The following is an 8,174-nucleotide window of genomic DNA, read 5'->3' as shown; positions in this document are numbered from 1 at the left end:
ACCACTTGTCTTACATGTCACAGAGGGGATCCTGATTCAGGGATGGACTGAACTGAATCCAGGCTGCTGAGGATCCAGTATATTCTAATTCAGTTGGCCTGGACAGGATAACAACTCAATGTGCCTCTCCCAACCTCTAGAAGGGGCCGTTGGTAGGAGACTCCTCAGCCCTCTCCCTGCCACCACCACCCCCTCCTCTCCTAAAAGCCAATCTAATTGATTCCAATAAGCACTCATCAAATTTATAGAACATTTGGGATGTGAAAGACCTTGGGCTCAGTGCTGGGATATAGAGATAAAAAGGAGACAGCGCTTGTTCTCAAGCGGCTTACACTGCAGGGAGGGGAAGGCTACTCGGCAGCAGCTAAGAATGTATGTGATTTGAGGAGGGAGAAGTCACCAACTAGGGGAATCAGGGAAGACTCCCTGTAGGAGATGGTCCATGAGCTGAGCCTTGAAGGAAGCTAAGGCTTCTCAGAGGTTGGAAGTGCAGAGGCACGGAGTGAAGGGGAAAGGACATATCAGAGAGTTCTTTGGTTCCTTCTCCCATCCCACACCTATGTCGTGTTCCTCTGAACCCCATGATACCTCATTATTCCACATTTACATGACACTTGAACATTTACAAAGCTTTTTCCTCAACAGCCCTCTGAGGTAAGTGGTATATCACTGTTCTCATTTTACACATAAGGACATTGGGATCAGATGGGGGAATTGACTTGTCTAAGGTCACAAAGATGATAAATAGATCATTGGGTACTCGAATCTATAGTGAGATTCCCATGGCCTTTCTCCTGGAGCATCTTTGTCCATAAACACCTGTCTAGCCGTACCTCCCATGTCCCTTTTTACATTCTGTGTTATAATATTATGACTAATTATTAATATTATATTATAGTTACTTGTATTAATATCTTATTGGGCCTCAAGACTGTTAGCTCCTTGAAGGCGGGGACAGTGCCATATTGATCTGGCCTCCTCATTAGTGCCAGTGCAGGGCTCTGCAGCCTAGATTGCCAGATCTGAGCTGAGGGGGTAAATGGGGGTAATGACTCAGACCAGGTACAAAGAGCAGCTTCTCCCTCCTGCATCTACAGGAACTTATAAAGGTGCATGTTGGGTGTAGGGTGGTAGGAAGACAGGCTTCCCTTCCCCTCTCTTCTTGAGCTGTCCAGGCAGGTAAAAATCAGATGAGAGCCACTTAAGTCTGAGTCTGAGAGGAATGGTCAGGAGGGGGAGGCTGTGGCTTCAGAGGCCTGGGGACCACAATGGTGCTAAGGAAAGCATACTTGCTTTGGAGGCAGAGGAAGGCTCCATGGCTAGGTCACTTGTGTAGCCTTGAGCAAGGCTTTGAACCTCTTGGGACCTCAGTTCCTTCACCTGAAAAATGGGGAGAAGGCTATTACTTCAAGGAGAAGGCTTTTTTTTATAAACTGGGAGGGGGAGAGGCAGAATGGCCCATGTTAGATTGAATTATTTTGATTTTTTGAGGTAACAGGAGCTCTGACTGAACCAGTTACATTTCCTCGATTTCCCAGCATTATCAATCAGTCAATAATCAATAGACAAATATATATATATATATATATATATATATATATGTTAAGTGATTACTTTGTGCCAGTCACTGTGTTAAGCACTAGGGAGGCAAAGGAAGGCAAAAACAGTCTCTGCTGGGGGGGGGGGGGGCGGGGGGGGGAAAAAAAGGAAATTTACATGAAAATTTTGGAGTATATTTGAATGGAATAGCAAGTTGTGCATAGAAGGTTTGTAGTTTCATGTATAATCATCTTTTTTATCATATAATGTTGTGGAAATGCTTATTTATGGAATAAAACATTCCATAAATTTAAAAAAACCAGCCTCTGCCCTCAAGGAGCTTATAGCCTAAAGGGTCAACAATAGGTAAATAACTAGATATAAACAAAAAAAGATGGAAGGTAACCTTAGAGGGGAGTCTCTAACAGTTGGGGAGACTGGCAAAAGCCAAACAGTGGTGGATAAACTGAGTTCTGAAGGAAGCTAGCGACTCTAAAAGGCAGAGATGAGGAGGGAGAGCTTCCCAGGCAAGGGGAACAGCCAGTGCAAAGGGAGAGAGCTGGGAAACAGAGGGCCTTATACAGGTAGGCCCATGTGGCTGGATCATAGAGTGTGTGGAAGATATTAAAATATAAGAAGACTGGGAAAGTCTGAAAGGCCAGGGTAGTAAAGACCTTTAAATGCAAACAAAGGATTTCTTTTTGATTCTGGATGTACACTTAGAGTTTACTGAGTGGAGGGAGAGGTGCCAAAGTCAGCCCTGTGCTTTGGGAGCCCACCAAGATACATGAGCAGGGTTCCAGACACAATTCAGCATGAATTTATGAAGTGGCAACTCAGTGCCAGGCATTATGCTAGGCACTGGGGATACAGAGCTAACAACAAAAAATGGAGCCTGTCCTTCAAGAGCTTCCAATCTCTTGATGCAGGGCAGCTATAACACATACGCTGATAAATACAGAATCTACACAAAGTGATTTAAGGAGGAAGAGAGGCCTGAGAGCTGGGGGAAACCAGGAAAGATTCTGAAGGAAATCTGACAGGCTGCAAGATAGAAATGGCGAGGGAGGGTCTTCCAGGCATGGGAGACGAGCTGTGTAGAGCCAGGGAAACGGAAATGTCACATATGAAGTGTGAATAGGCCAGCTCACCTGGAAGATGGAGGGCATGAAGGGGAATAATATGAAATAAGACTAGAAAGGCAGGTGGGATTTAAAGTGGAGAGATTTCAAGCCAAGCTTTATCGAAGAGGTAAGATGAGAAGCCACTGGAGATTTTTTGGTAGGGGAATAACATGATCAGCTCTGTGTTTTAGGAATATCAAATTGCCATCTACATAGAGGATGGAGGTGAAGATGGTAAGAGACTAAAAGCTGGAAGACTAATTAGCAGGATATTAAAGTAGTCCAGGCAAGTGGTGATGGGAGCCTAAATTAGGGTAAAAGCTCTATGAGTGTAGAGAAAGGGGATGTGTGGCTAGTTAACATAGTAGACAGAGTGCTGCGTCTGGATTCAGGATAGGTTCAAATCTGGTCTCAGACACTTACTAGGTGTGATCCTGGGCAAGTCACTTGACCTCTGTCTTGACCTCAATTTACCCATCTGTAAAGTGGGAATAATAATAGCACCTACCTTTCAGGGTTGTTGTGAGTTTGAGATAGTATTTGTAAAGTGCTTCACAAATCTTGAAGTGCTATATAAATGCTATTGTTGTTATTATTATTATGCAAGAGATATTGTGGAAGTATTAACCAAGACCTGATAACTGCTTGTACCTGGCAAGTAAGAAGAGACAAGAGGCAAGTATGTGCCAAGGCTGTGAATCTTGGTGAATGGAAGGAACTGGGGCTTCCTATGATAGAAATGGAAAGGTTTTTGGAGGAAAGATGTTGAGTTAGTGATGCTTACAGGACATAATACAGGACTGCAGTTCTGGACCGAGATTAAAGCTGAAATGTATAGACTTGGGAATCCAGAGCCTCAGGGGACAAGGTAGGGTGAGAGATAACGATCAAACAAAAGAGACTGAGGAGCTAACACACAGGAAGAGAACCAATTCCTTAGAATTTCTGGCTTCCTTAAAGACTCAGCTGAAACACTACCAGTATTGCTAGTGCCTCATCTAGTATCTACTTTGTACCCATCTTATAGATAGCTATGCATGCATGCTTTCTCCCCCAACAGAATGTAAGCTCCTTGAGGGCAGGGACTCTTTTTCTTTCTGCTAGTATTTGTACCCCCTCTGCTCAGCACAGTGCCTGGAGAATTATATTGTGCATCATTGAATAAGGTGCGATCGAAAGGTTCAAAAGTTTCGGAGAGGTCCATTAGGAGGAGGACTGAGAAAAGGCAATTGGATTTAGCAGTTAACAGATCATTGCTAACCTTGGAGCTGGCTCTTTACATTCAGTGGTTGTTGGAAGTCAAATTGCAAAGGGTTGTGAATTGAGTGGGAGGTGAGGAAATAGAAGCAAGGAGCATGATTCTTCTCAGAATTTTGGCTATAAAAGGGAGGAGAGATTTAGGATGATAGTCTGAGGGGAGAGCAAGGACAAGTTAAGGTTTAAAGATTGGGAGATCTGGCCAAGTTCGTAGGAAAAGAGTAAGAAACCAGTGAATAAGGAGTGACTGAAGAAGAGAAGAGAGGGCTAGATCAATAAGACAAGCACTCAGAAGGAAAATGGAGAACAAGGAATCGGGTTGGCCTGGGCAAGGAGAAGGGTCACTTCTTGTGCCATTTGGGACAGAGGGGACTCCTGCAAGGGAAGGGGAATGGGAGCTGATGGATGGAGGAGTTTTGAAGTGTAGTGCAGGGGAGAAAAGGGAGTTGGTCAACAGAGAGCTTCTGTTTTCTCCATGGAGAAAAAGAGGTCTTCTGCTGAGAGCAAGAGACAAGGAAAGAGGCTTGGGAAGGGAAAGAAGGTTTGGAATAGTAACTGTGGAAACTGACAGCCAATCAGAGAGAAATCAAAGTTGCCCTAAAGTTGCAAGAGTCCAAGTGAAATTTAAATTTGAATGGCATAACTCCATAGTGAAAGCAGTTGACACAGCTGTGTAACCTTTTCCAGTGGCAATCTAGAGAAAGGAGAAGGTGGATAGTAGAGGTAGCTGAGAGCTGGGCTTTAACAAAAACAAAGAAGCAAGAGATTTAGAGGCAAGCAAGAGATTCAGGGGCAGAAGTATGTGGTTGGACACGTCAACCACGAGGTCAAAAATGTGACGGGAAGGAACTGGAAGTCACAATAAAGAATTAGAGTAAATTAGAGGGAGAGATGGAAGGATTGGATATAGTGATCAGGGAGAGGACCATGAGGTCATAGTTCTGAGCTGAAAGGAACCTCTGAGGCCAGTTTCAGAGTTTAGGATCATGGAGATAGCTCAATTAGGGGTGACAAGTGAGATCACGGGTTATCTTGATCACACACAGATAGATGCTGTGGATTAAAGGCAAAGGTCTTTACAGCAGCTACTTAATAAAAGTTTTCTGAATTAAATATCCTCAAGAATCTAGAGTAGAAGATGGTTCAGTGGAAGAACCATGGATTTGGAGTCAGAGGACCTAGGTTTGACTCTTTGCTCTGCTACTTACTAATTGTATATACCTACGCAAATTCTTCCCTAGGCCCGTATCCCCATTAGTAAAATGAGGGACTTGGACTAATCTCTTAAGGTCCCTTCTAGATTTGAATTCTAAGATATGCCTTCCTCATCTGGGTGCCAAAGGACTCAGTTGCTCTGGGCTCATGAAAAAGAGGATGGGCTGAGAGATAGGCCTGGGTACTATAGCCAGATTAGAATAGCGAAGAGTCCAAGTTTTATAGAACAAATCCTTTTATTAAGGGGATTTGTTCTGTGAAATTTGGATTCAAAGGGCCATACTTTAGGACCTAGAAAGGCCACATGTGGCCTCGAGGCTGCAGGTTCCCCAACCCTGCTTTAGACCTTATAAACTGGGACCCACTCTGGAGCTGAGCAAATTTTCTTTTTATTTGAATTCCTAATGACATTCCCCTGATGACACTTCTTAGAATCATAGAATCTCAGAGTTGGAAGAGATCTCAGAGGTCATTGATTTCATCTTTAGCCTAAACAAAAATTCATCTACCATTTATCTGGTGAGTAGTCATTTAATCTTTGCTTGAAGACCTCCAACAATGAAGACTCCTGGAGGGGAGGTGGGGGTCCAACAGACTTTGGGGCAGCTCTAATTGTTAGGAAGGCTTTTCTTACAGAGAGGCAGCACTTAGTGGACTTAAGAAGACCTGGGTTCACAACTAGCCTTGGATACATTCTGGCTGTGTGACCCTGGGCAAGTCCCTTAAGGTCTCGGTGAAGACTTTAAATTCCAAAATAGATGCAGCTCTTCCTTGGGAGATAGTTTCTATGCCTATGAAATCACACACACACACAAAATATTCAAGAATTAAATTTAAATCTGCCTGTCTGCAATTTCCCCCTGCCCCCCCCTTCCCCCAATGATCCCAGTGATGTGTTCTGGGACCAAACAGAACAAATCGAATCAGTCTTTCTTGTGAAACCCTTTGCCCCCTTTCTTCAATGTTTCTGGTGTGATGTGTTCTCTAGGTACCGATGGAATGGAACTCTAGTTCTAGGATCTGAGCACTCTGAGAACCAAGTTCTCTCGCTTCGATGTATAACCGCTTCTCAGATTCCTTTTTCAGGTGGTCTTCTTTCCCATTAGAATGTAAGCACTAGAGGGCAGGGAATAGCTTTTCTTTTTGCTTGTATTTGTAGCCGCAGCCTTTAGCACAGCACCACACACACAGTAAGCATGGAACAGAAATGCTTGTAGGCCTCGGTTGAATTAGATGACACTTAAGATCTCTCCCCACCCCCATCTCTAAGTCCAGGATCCCCACGTCCTCCTCGCCTTCCTCCATGGGCTCCCTATGTGGTGACCGGAACTGATTACAAGAGTCCAGACGTGATTCTGAGCCAGGCAGGAGCACCTCCCTGGATGGAGGCACGATGCCTTTAGGTTGCCATGTGCCATGTGATGATTTCCTACATGGGGGAGGGGGGGAAACTGAGGCACAGGAGGATGGAGGTCCCGTCTGACTCTCCCTACTCCACTCCCCCCTCCCATTCTGCTGTCATTCTAACAGATGCCATATTTTTGGCTTTGGGAAAAACAGTTGGAGTGGGGTACGCAGAGAGGACCAGGTACCCCGGAGAAAACCCAGATAGAGAGGAGGAAGGTCCAGGAGGCTGGGTCTGGAGCTGGAGATGGAGCTCAAGGACTTGGTTTTGAATCCCGCCTTGGCCACTTACTTGCTTCATGACCTTGGGTTAGTCACTTCCCTTCCTCTAGGCTGCACTTTTCTCCTCTGTAAAATGAGAGGGTTGGAAGATCTCTTAAGGTCCCTTTCAGAGCCAGGAGCACTCCTAAAGTACAGCGGCCCCTTTAAGTCGGCAGATGTCCTAGCCACTCCGAACATGGCGTCGTGCTACCAGCCACACCCCTTCCCTCCCCCCTACCCCAAAGGGAAGCCGCGGCAGCGGCCGGGGTTGGCGGGGGGAGGGGGGGAAGAGGGTGACCCCGACCTCCCCAACATGGCGTCACGACGGGGCTGTCGCGCTGAGGTCACGGCGGCGCGCCGGGGGGCGGAGCGGCCGGGCCGCGGGGCGGGAGGGGGCCGGGGGAGAGATTTAAAGGGACAATGTCCCCGGCGCGGCGGCGGAGGCCGCGGGACCGGGACAGGCGGCGGCGGCAGCGGCAGCGGCAACGGCAGCGGCGGCCGCTTTGAACGGAGCCCGGAGCGCCCCGGACCGGCCGGCAGCGCCGCCCTGCGGTGAGTCTTGCCCCGGGACCCCCGCCCGCCTGGTCCGACCCGGCCCGGCCCAGGGAGCCCCCGACGCTGCGGGCGGGGCGGGGCGGAGCCGCCGGGGGAGGGAGAGGCCCCGGCCCGGTCCCGGCCCCGACCCCGCGCCCGCCCTCCCCCCCCCCGCTCCTGCCCGGCACGGCCGGGACCCCCGGGGGCCAAGGGGCGGGGGGCTCGAGGGCCCGGGGGCGGGGCCTAGCCGGGGGCGGGGCTGGGGGGCGGGGTCCGGGCAGGTGGGGAGAGGGGCGAGCCGGGGCCGGGGGCTGGGGGAGCCCCGGGGCAGGTGTTCCTGGGAGGCGGGGCCGCTTCCCCCTTGGCTGGGGGCGGGGGGCTGGGCCGCACTGGGGACTGGGGTGGGCCCGGTCCTGAATCTCCTCTCCCCTGGGGCAGGGAGCCCGGGAGGCCTGGAGCCCCCGGGGGGACGCGGGTCTGGGTCTTCGGACCCCTCCCCCCATCTCTGCCTCTTTCCCGTTCCTTCTCTCTTCTTTCCTTTCCCTTCCCCCTTCTTTCCCTTCTTTTCTCTCTTCTTTTCCTTCCCTTCCTTTCTTGCTTCGCTTCCTTCCCTTCCCCCTCCCTTCCCTTCCCCTTCCTTCGATCCTCCTTCCTTTCCATCTTTCCCTCTCTATCCTCCCTCCCCTTCCTTTCCTACCTCTTTCTTTCCTTCCTTCTTTCCCCATCTTCCCTCCCCCTTCTTTCCCTCCCCTTTCTTTTCTTGCTTTCCTCCCTATCTTCCCTCCCCCTTCCTTTCCTTCCCTCCCTCCCTAACTTCCCTCTTTCTTCCTTCTTTTTCCC

General features: G+C 48.8%; 1 protein-coding gene across 1 annotated transcript in view; it reads left to right on the top strand.

Annotated features, from left to right (window-relative positions):
• Nucleotides 1-7,297: 7,297 nt before the first annotated feature.
• WIZ (WIZ zinc finger) overlaps nucleotides 7,298-8,174 on the top strand; it is a 45,118-nt gene continuing 44,241 nt past the window's right edge. The window contains exon 1 of the mRNA XM_027851236.1: nucleotides 7,298-7,352. The gene's annotated coding sequence lies outside the window, so the exon portion shown is untranslated. The remainder of the gene's footprint in view (nucleotides 7,353-8,174) is intronic.

This window comes from Vombatus ursinus, unplaced genomic scaffold (assembly GCF_900497805.2).
Source record: "Vombatus ursinus unplaced genomic scaffold, bare-nosed wombat genome assembly UNPS02009173.1, whole genome shotgun sequence".
NCBI classification, from domain to species: Eukaryota; Metazoa; Chordata; class Mammalia; order Diprotodontia; family Vombatidae; genus Vombatus; species Vombatus ursinus.
Note: the sequence above shows the minus strand (reverse complement) of the source record. Positions and strands in the feature narration are given on the sequence as shown.